We start from the raw sequence: 8,440 nt of genomic DNA on the forward strand, positions 1-8,440 counted from the left end.
ACAGTGGGCGTGATCTTATCGAAATGATCTACTACAGCCCGGAACCCTCTCGAAAACTGCAGGCGCGGTTTGCGCTGAGAATCGTGTGGTGTTTTGAGACGATAACAAAAACTTGGGAAATGGGACGTGGCAATATCATGGGATAATTATTTGAGGCCTCTGCGAGTGCGTCTGCATATTCATTGAGGGTTAAACCGTTATGTCCTGGTATCCACACCAAGCGAATGAGTCGTAAACGTGTTGGGGCAAGGGCGTAAAATACTTTTAAAGCATTACATACATTAGGCACAGCTAAATTACACACAGACAAGCTGTCTGAAAGAATGATGGCATCTGTTATTGATTGAGACAATCTCCGTAATGCTAAGAGAATTGCAAGTGCGCTTGATAAATAGGTGTGAAATCGGGTAAACGAATTGAAAAAGATTAATCCAACACTGAAGATGCAATTCCGGCGCCTGTCTTCTCTTCAAAATCTGAAGCATCAGTTGCTATTACTATATTTAAGAAATTAAGCGCCTTCTTCCTCTTCTAACCCCTACCACCGCCACCAAAACGAAGATTACACTAAGAGATTTTGCATAACATAGTGGAAAAAAAAGCAATAAATAGTTCTGTGCAGACCATGCAAGCTCGTGGCGCTCGTAGGGGAGTTGACGGGGTGCCGCTGATAGCCTCAGTAGTTTAGGGTTGACGATGGTCCCCGGAGTTGCAGCAGGCTCGTGGGGCACTACACGTTCGCAGCCTACTCGCGACACCGTTCGCTAAACTCTTCGCCATTTTTGCCGAAGCTGCTATGCTCTTTCGGGGCGGTACTCGCTCACTGGATTCCGTGGAGACCGGTTGTGCCCTCGCGATCTCCGATGACAGTGCCGCTCTGGCCGTCTGGGCAACGTTACTAGACTAGGTTCAGTTGCCAAACTCTCCGCCGACGCCGTGCTTCACCGGTGTCTCCACTTTCAGTTTGTCCGACAGGTGGCGGGAGCGTTCCACCGAGATCCAGCTTTCTCAGCTGCTGCGCCTGCTAGGCGCTATACGGGCGCCGAATTAGCGCGTTCCTTGTCGCGTAACCAGATGGAAAACTACAAAAACATCACTGCAACACATCCTAGTCACTGAAGCTCCTTTTATACTTGTATCAAAGCATGCAGCGCGACATGCTTTCGAGTAACGAGTTCGAAGCTGCCGGAAACCATCTGTCGTTTCGCTGCTTTTGCGCATGCCCTGCTTTTTTTACTATCCGAAAATGCGCCGTTGAGAGAGAACACACATGCTGCATTAGTATTGCGTCCGATTCATGCGGAAATAATAGGTGGCATCCCTGCCCGTAATCATGACGCGGGGGGGGGGGGCGTTTTATTTACCGGTGATGGTAGGATTCATTTAGTTCCCAGCGGCGTCTTCGGCCATCTGGGCTAGTGACACAAGGCCTGCGTAAGCGGGTCTGTGCTGAGCAGCGCGGCCTCCCACTGCTTCTCATTCATGATTTGGAATAAAATGGCTAATAGTCTATAGGGGTTTTTCTTCGCAGGGCCAAATCACATGCAAAGTAAACGCTTAATGATGCATCTTGGCAGGCACACAATGACTACTGCAACTAGCAATTTAGCACGAATTAAAAGTTAACAAGGTAAACAGCTTTCGTTCAGCGGTTCATTCATAAATGCACTGGTCTTCCATTTCAGACCACACTGATCAACAGTACTGTACAAGATGTTTTAGCAAGCCGGTCCACAACACTGAATAACAAACTGGTCCATGAAAGTAACATCCCAGCAGTTGTTTGCATTGCTGCAGTCCAGAGAAAGCACATTTTTTTCTAACAGGTATTCACAAAAGCTTAGCACGCTTCCTGGCAACTTTAACTTGCACACTTCTGTCTTTGTGTTGCCGTAGGAACCTTGCATAAAAATGCATGCGGGTGACCAGGTAAAACTTCATGATGCCTGCAGAGAGCTCTTCAGAATGAACACCACATCCGACTTGTGCAAGGCTATGTCCTTGTGTCAAATATTTGACAATGCACCAAAACAGGTCTCCAAACACTACGTTGTCCCTTGTTCTTTCCATTATGGCGCTCTCAACATTGGTGACGTCAAATCTTTTGATGGCAGCTGGAGGGCACCCGGAACAAAAGACCACATCTCTGTCAGAATGGCTGCAGATGGTACGTCATCAGTAGCAAGAAGAGTAGCCTTACAGTCCCCGCAGCTCGAAAACTTTTCTCCTTTCTTCACTACGTATCCTGCCAGGTAGTACAGCTAGAGAAGCATCGTGTGGAGTTGGTTGACCATAGTCGTGCTAGTTTGCATCCTCTTCTGGCAGCTTCTCCAACACAATGCTGTGCATGAGCTGTCCGAGCTTGTCTTCTCGCTCCTTCTTCTGATGAAGGACTTCCAGCCTCTTCGAGCTCAGGCTCTCCTCCATGATGACGAGAACAAGATCCGCATCGCCAGCGCAATTTCCTTTTGTCGCCACCTTTAAAGGAGTGTACAGGCTCAAAAGCCTGAATATTTGGCCGAAATGTACTATCGTAGGGTGATCTTCGTCACCACCAAACGACTTCACGACTCCAAAAAAGCGCTGGGGAGAAAAAAAAACTGTCAGTGTGAAGAGCAAAACAAGGAATGCAAAATTACATCAAAATGAATCCTAAATATACCTACTTCCAATGGGTCCTGGTTCAATTTTGCAGTCAGCACATATCTGACATCCTTGTCAAGAAGCAGGGTGATCATGCCCAGAACTGACATCAACGTGACTCGCAGAGATTCCGTCGTCAACTGAGATGCAAACAGATTTGTGTTTTTTTCAATGCTGTTCCTTTCGGTCTCATTCAGCATGACCAGGAAGTCTTCTATCACCTGTGACATGGCAAACAAATGCCCCCTTTAATATATTCGACTCATAGTATAATACAATAAGCAAAAGGAAGCCCATTACCTTGATCTTGGGCGAGTTCTTATGGATGCCGGTAGCAGGGGGCTTGGCGTTAAGGACATCAAACAGGTCGTTAACCTGCATCGTGAACATTTCAGTTCCCTCACTGTCCTTTAAGCCTGGCTCACGCTGCTCTCTGTAAATCTTCATATCAATGGCGACGCTCCTGCTGAATAACTGAAACAAAGCTTGATTTCATCCAGCACGAGCGTACCACACTTCTCAACATCACGCTTGATTGAAAAGAATGCCTCGAGCGCTTTCAGGACCACTTGATTGTAACCATACTCACAGGGTACACCTGAAAGCACCTGGTTAAGTCGACTTGTAGTTGGCAAGGGAAGCAAATTCATCTTGCGTATCAAATTGTAGGCTTTGGGTCTTGAAATGTGGAGAAGAACGCAGTTCAGCATCCAACTTCTGGTGTATCGCACACCCTGTGGTCCCTTTGCTTCCATTTTTTTCAGAGACGTCTTGAATGCTAGTTGTTGAAGAGGCGGAAGTGACATTAGATGCTCATTGATTGATGAGGATCTTTCGCTTGTCAATTTCTCTTGTAGTTCTGCCATATTCTTAATGAAAGACACTCTCGCAGCAGCTGCCCTGATGGCTTTCTTTTGAAGGTTTTTCACTTTTTCTGTTTGCACACCTGCCTTTTTTGCTTCTGAGAATTCTTTTTCAAAAGCCTGTTTTTTTCAGTGCGGCAGAATGAACACGTTGACTGCTTAGCTAGTGCCTGGCATCTGAGTGAAAAACCAGTGCTGCTTTGCACGTCGTATCCGGAGCATGCATGAAGGCTGTGCACTTTGTTTATCAGGTCACTAAGATCTAGCATGGTCTTAATGCTGACGCTCAGAAAAGCCTTCGCCTCGCGGCCTCTTGCACTTGCAGTTGCCACTCCGTCACTGCTTACAACGACGCACTTTTCGATTTGCGGCGCCTTATTTGCGGAGGTCAGTGTGAAAAATGCCGCAAATTTACCGCTGCCGTTTTCCACAGTGATTCTTTGCCACGATGGTGGTAGCTCAACGCATTCCATTTCAGCAAACGACGGCGCGGATGGCTCGGGCATATGGTCGACCACGACATCGGCAGGAATTGTGCTGCAAGAAGCTTGTGACTGCGGTGATGCTGTTCCTTGGTCAGCGTTTCCATTGCTTTCTCGCTGCCGTTTCCGCCTCTTCTCCGCTGGCTTTGACAAGTACGAGGGCAAGTTCGGGAAGACTTTAGGAAGGGCACCCTCGACGAGACTCCACTTACCCCTCGGGATTTCAACAGTTTCTCCGTTGATCACGTGCACGTACGTTTTGCGAATGTCCTGATCGTGAAAGTGGATGGAGCATGCCCTAGACTTCGTTGTGAGGTCTTTGTCTGCGCGGGGTATTGCCCTGTTCCAAGCTGCGCGAAGTCGCTCGTCGCTGGGAGCGGAGAAGAAATGTCGGACCGACGGGCTAGTGTCGTTCCGGTACCCGCTTGTACAGCCAGGTACGCAACACGTCGGCATGATTTGGTCGGCTTTGGGGCACCCACAGTCACCCACAGCACTGCATCGAACAAGGCAATCGATACGTTCAGGCAAACACAACGGTCTGAAAACGCGCACCACACAAAATCACCCGGGAGTTAGACCGGCGACTGCCCAAACTGGCTGCGCAGCGCGGCTGGCGAGGCGAAATCCGTGGAGCCGGGTGCGACTGCAGCGCCAGAAGGAGCAGTATCGGTGGCGGTTCCGCGCAACGCAACGAAGTTTGTAAACTGAACCTATTCTAGTAACGTTGCGTCTGGGTTGGTACTACGCCACCTCCTGACGCCAGACCCCTACGACGACGACAGCGTAGCTCTGGCTGACTGGATTAGCCCCACGCCATCTCCTGCCGCCGACAAGAGCTCTCGCCAGTAGTGCCCCCTCCTCGGACTCCTGCAACCGTGTCCATCTTTCCTGTCTTCTCCTTACTTCTGTAGCTCGCTGTCCCTGCACCTCGCTCTCTCCTTCCACTCTCTATCTCTCTACCTTTTAATCCTATCTTTTTATTCCCTTCTCTACCCCCATACCTTGCGAGCTACTGTTGAGGTGTCCTCCTCTTGAGAGACAGTTACGGGGCGCACCTGTATCTTCTTTTCTTTTAAAATCACTCCCCTTCCCCATTTCGGGGCATACGCATCCCGTTCTGGAGGTCACTCTCTCCCGAACACATACGCGCCCTTTCGCTGAAGGTGCGGGAAAGTTTCGGCAGCACAGGACGTCTTGGTAGTCGCTAGCTGAATGTCTCTGTTCTCGATACAAAGGCTACTTTCCCTCGTTCATGTATTGAGTGCAACAAAAACGTTAAAGAATTATATTTTTGACCGGAAACAAATGGAAACGCTATCTGGAGTGAAGCCTCAAGGTTTTTTTACGTGTTTCATGGTTTATCGTGTTTCGCGTTTTTATTATTTGAAACGCTTGCACAACAATTGTTCGAGTTCAAGATTTTAAACCTATAATGCCACCGTCAGAAACGCCGCTATGAAGGGCTCTAAAAATTTTTGATCACCTGAAGTTGATTAGTCTGGTCCTAAATCGAACTACACAGGCCTCAAGCACTTCCAAATGCCGCCAGGATTTGATCCGGTGACTTTTGTTTCTGCAGTCGAGCCTCACGACTGCTAGACAACCAAATATATAATTAGAAACATTATAGAACATTATAGAGGTACAACCATGCAAGCTATCCGGTCATGTTTCAAGAGTGTTTCAATGGTACTAGCTCGAAATATAGTAAGCTCATATTACAATCTTTTTTGCACCGTAATTGGCGTTCACTGCACTGCAGGAATGTTGGCGGTCTCATGGGTGTTTATAGAGAAGCGCCATACCATATTGTAAACATTTATTCGTGCACACGTCACACCATAATCAGGCCGTCCAACATCAAAGTGTTTGAAGAGAGATGTCATTTGATTCCCAAAGACGCACGCATGTGCTGGCCTGCTGATAACAAATGGAAGGTACGTACGCCACCAAAGGGGACACCAAAGAGAAATAATGATTTCGTTTATATTAATGAACTGCACTCTGAGAAACCTAATGCCACAATTTGCACTGTAATACTTTTGTTATTAGTGGAGAACGTCAAGGTTGAAATTTTATTTTCGAATCTCGTGCCTAGAACTCCGTGACTGACGTAGCACATTTCAAAATCCATTTTTCGTAATTTCGTGATGTTGGCTCAATAAAACTTCTCGAAACTTTGTATGCAAGCTCTGCAGCAGCCACAAAAGCCAATGTACTTTATTTTTATTGATTAGACGCTATGTGGGACTCAGTAAATGCCTTTAAAATTTAATACATAACGGCAGGATTTTTAGAAGGGGCGTGCCCACTTGCATTTTGTTTTCGTGCGTTTTCTCGCTTACGAAGCATCATGTCGTTGTGAAAGAGTGGTGTATTAGACATTGTGATATGCGAGAAGTTGCTTTACTCTCAAGTGCCCCTATAGAGGAAGAAACAAGAAGAGCGAAAACAGAGAGGTTAACCAGATGAACGTCCAGTTTGCTGCCTATATAGGCATATACACTGTAAGCAAAGGTTAGCCGAGATGGGAGTTTCTCCAGCACATGAGCCCACAAAACTCCCATGCCCAATTATTTACTCCCTGGTAGAGAGTGAACTCGGCAAATGTCGTCGAAAAACGCCCCCTCCTAATGACAGAGTTTATGAACAACAAGACCTTGTTAAACTCCCCAGGGAGTTTCAGGTCACGTGATTACAAACTCCCTATGGGAGCTTTAAAAACCCTCTTCGGGCGTGTGCGCGCGCGCGCGCGTGTGTGTGTTTGTGTGTGTGTGTGTGTGTGTGTGTGTGTGTGTGTGTGTGTGTTTGTGTGTGTGTGTCTGTACGGGCATATGTTTGCACGTCGGTGTGAAACACATGTGATTTGTGTGGCTAACCGTGTAAGCATCTGTCAACAGGCAACGAAATTATAAGTGCAGCGAAGAATAGCAACGACCGGTCGGTATTTACTGGGAACATTTCAATATATTTCGCACCTTAAACCACATTGCACATCGGTCCGATTCCTCAACGAAAAGTCCTGAATGCCACGCTTCAAAGGGCCGAGTAACAAAAAACTTTGAAGAATAAATTAATGGTAGCAAAAGTAAGCTGTTACGATCGTCAGCGGCTGCTCCTGGAGTTTCACCATCAGAAACTTCGAAGTGGTCTGAAGTAGGCTTCGCTCGACTACGGCAGGCTGGCCGGCAACCGGTCTGAGAGTTGCGCCGGCGACGCGCTCGCCCCGTCTCCGCCGATAGTGGCTTCTCGGAGTGTCACCGGTATTTCACCGGCTGTAACATCTAAGTGGTAAGAAGACCTCGCGATGCCGTCGGTATCAAGCCGGCATCGTATCGAACTCGCACTGTGCGCTGGCCACCGCGGCAAGCGCTACGAGCTAGCACCGACCACCGGCGATGCAAAGAATGTGTTTCACAAAAAATGAAGGCTGCTGGGATGTATAACAGTCTTCTGCGCCTTGCCACCGCAACTGTCAATGACTAACTACAAGGCGAGCGCCGAACGAGGCGGAGTACGATCGTCAGCGATTGCACCGTAAAACTTCGAAGCGGTTCGAAGTAGGCTTCGCTCGACTACGGCAGGCTGGCCGGCAACCGGTCTGAGAGTTGCGCCGGCGACGCGCTCGCCCCGTCTCCTCCGATAGTGGCATCTCGGAGTGTCACCGGTATTTCACCGGCTGCAACATCTAAGCGGTAGGAATGCCTCGCTATGGCGTCGGTATCAAGTCGGCATCGTATCGAGCTCGCACTGCGCACGGGCCGCCGTGGCGAGCTCGGCGAGCTATACATGCAATGCATGCGAGCAACGGGAACAGCGACTGCGAACCGTCTCATTCGTTTAAGTCTATCGCTCCGTAGCTTAAACTGCGTGGATAGCGGACACCTATTTCTGTGCATGGGAAAAACGAGACGTAAACTGCACATCAGCAAGCATTTTGTGATCGCCAGCTGTCATTCATCGGATCACCGTGCCGTACTCGTGAGTGAGGCCTAGTCGTCGAACGCGGTAGCGGTGGTCTACCTCGGTTCATCGCTGGAGCTGCTGAATGTGCCTCGTTAATGTGTTCATTCAAGGCCGCGCGCACTTTGTGTATGATAAAGTGCATTTTACGGGTCCACAAACAGCACTGCTGATGCGAATTCAGCCTGTACGACAGAGCGTCAACTGATAAAACTTTTTTGTTATAGTAAAAAAATATTAAATATTAGGCAGGATTAGGGTAAAAGGCATGTGTGTTGAAGTGCTTACATCAGACCACCGCAAGTTCATACTTACGCCGTGCGTATTTATTGCTTAATTATTAGAAAAAAAAAAGGCTTTCACCTGGGCTACAGGAGGTCAGAATGTGGTGCCTATATATACTCGGTGACTATATGGTAGGTGTGTACTGCGTGTGGCAAGCTGGGGTGAGTGCGAGTGTTGTGATATTACGTGAACGTTGTGATA

Source organism: Rhipicephalus microplus, chromosome 8, assembly GCF_043290135.1.
Source record: "Rhipicephalus microplus isolate Deutch F79 chromosome 8, USDA_Rmic, whole genome shotgun sequence".
Lineage (NCBI taxonomy): Eukaryota > Metazoa > Arthropoda > Arachnida > Ixodida > Ixodidae > Rhipicephalus > Rhipicephalus microplus.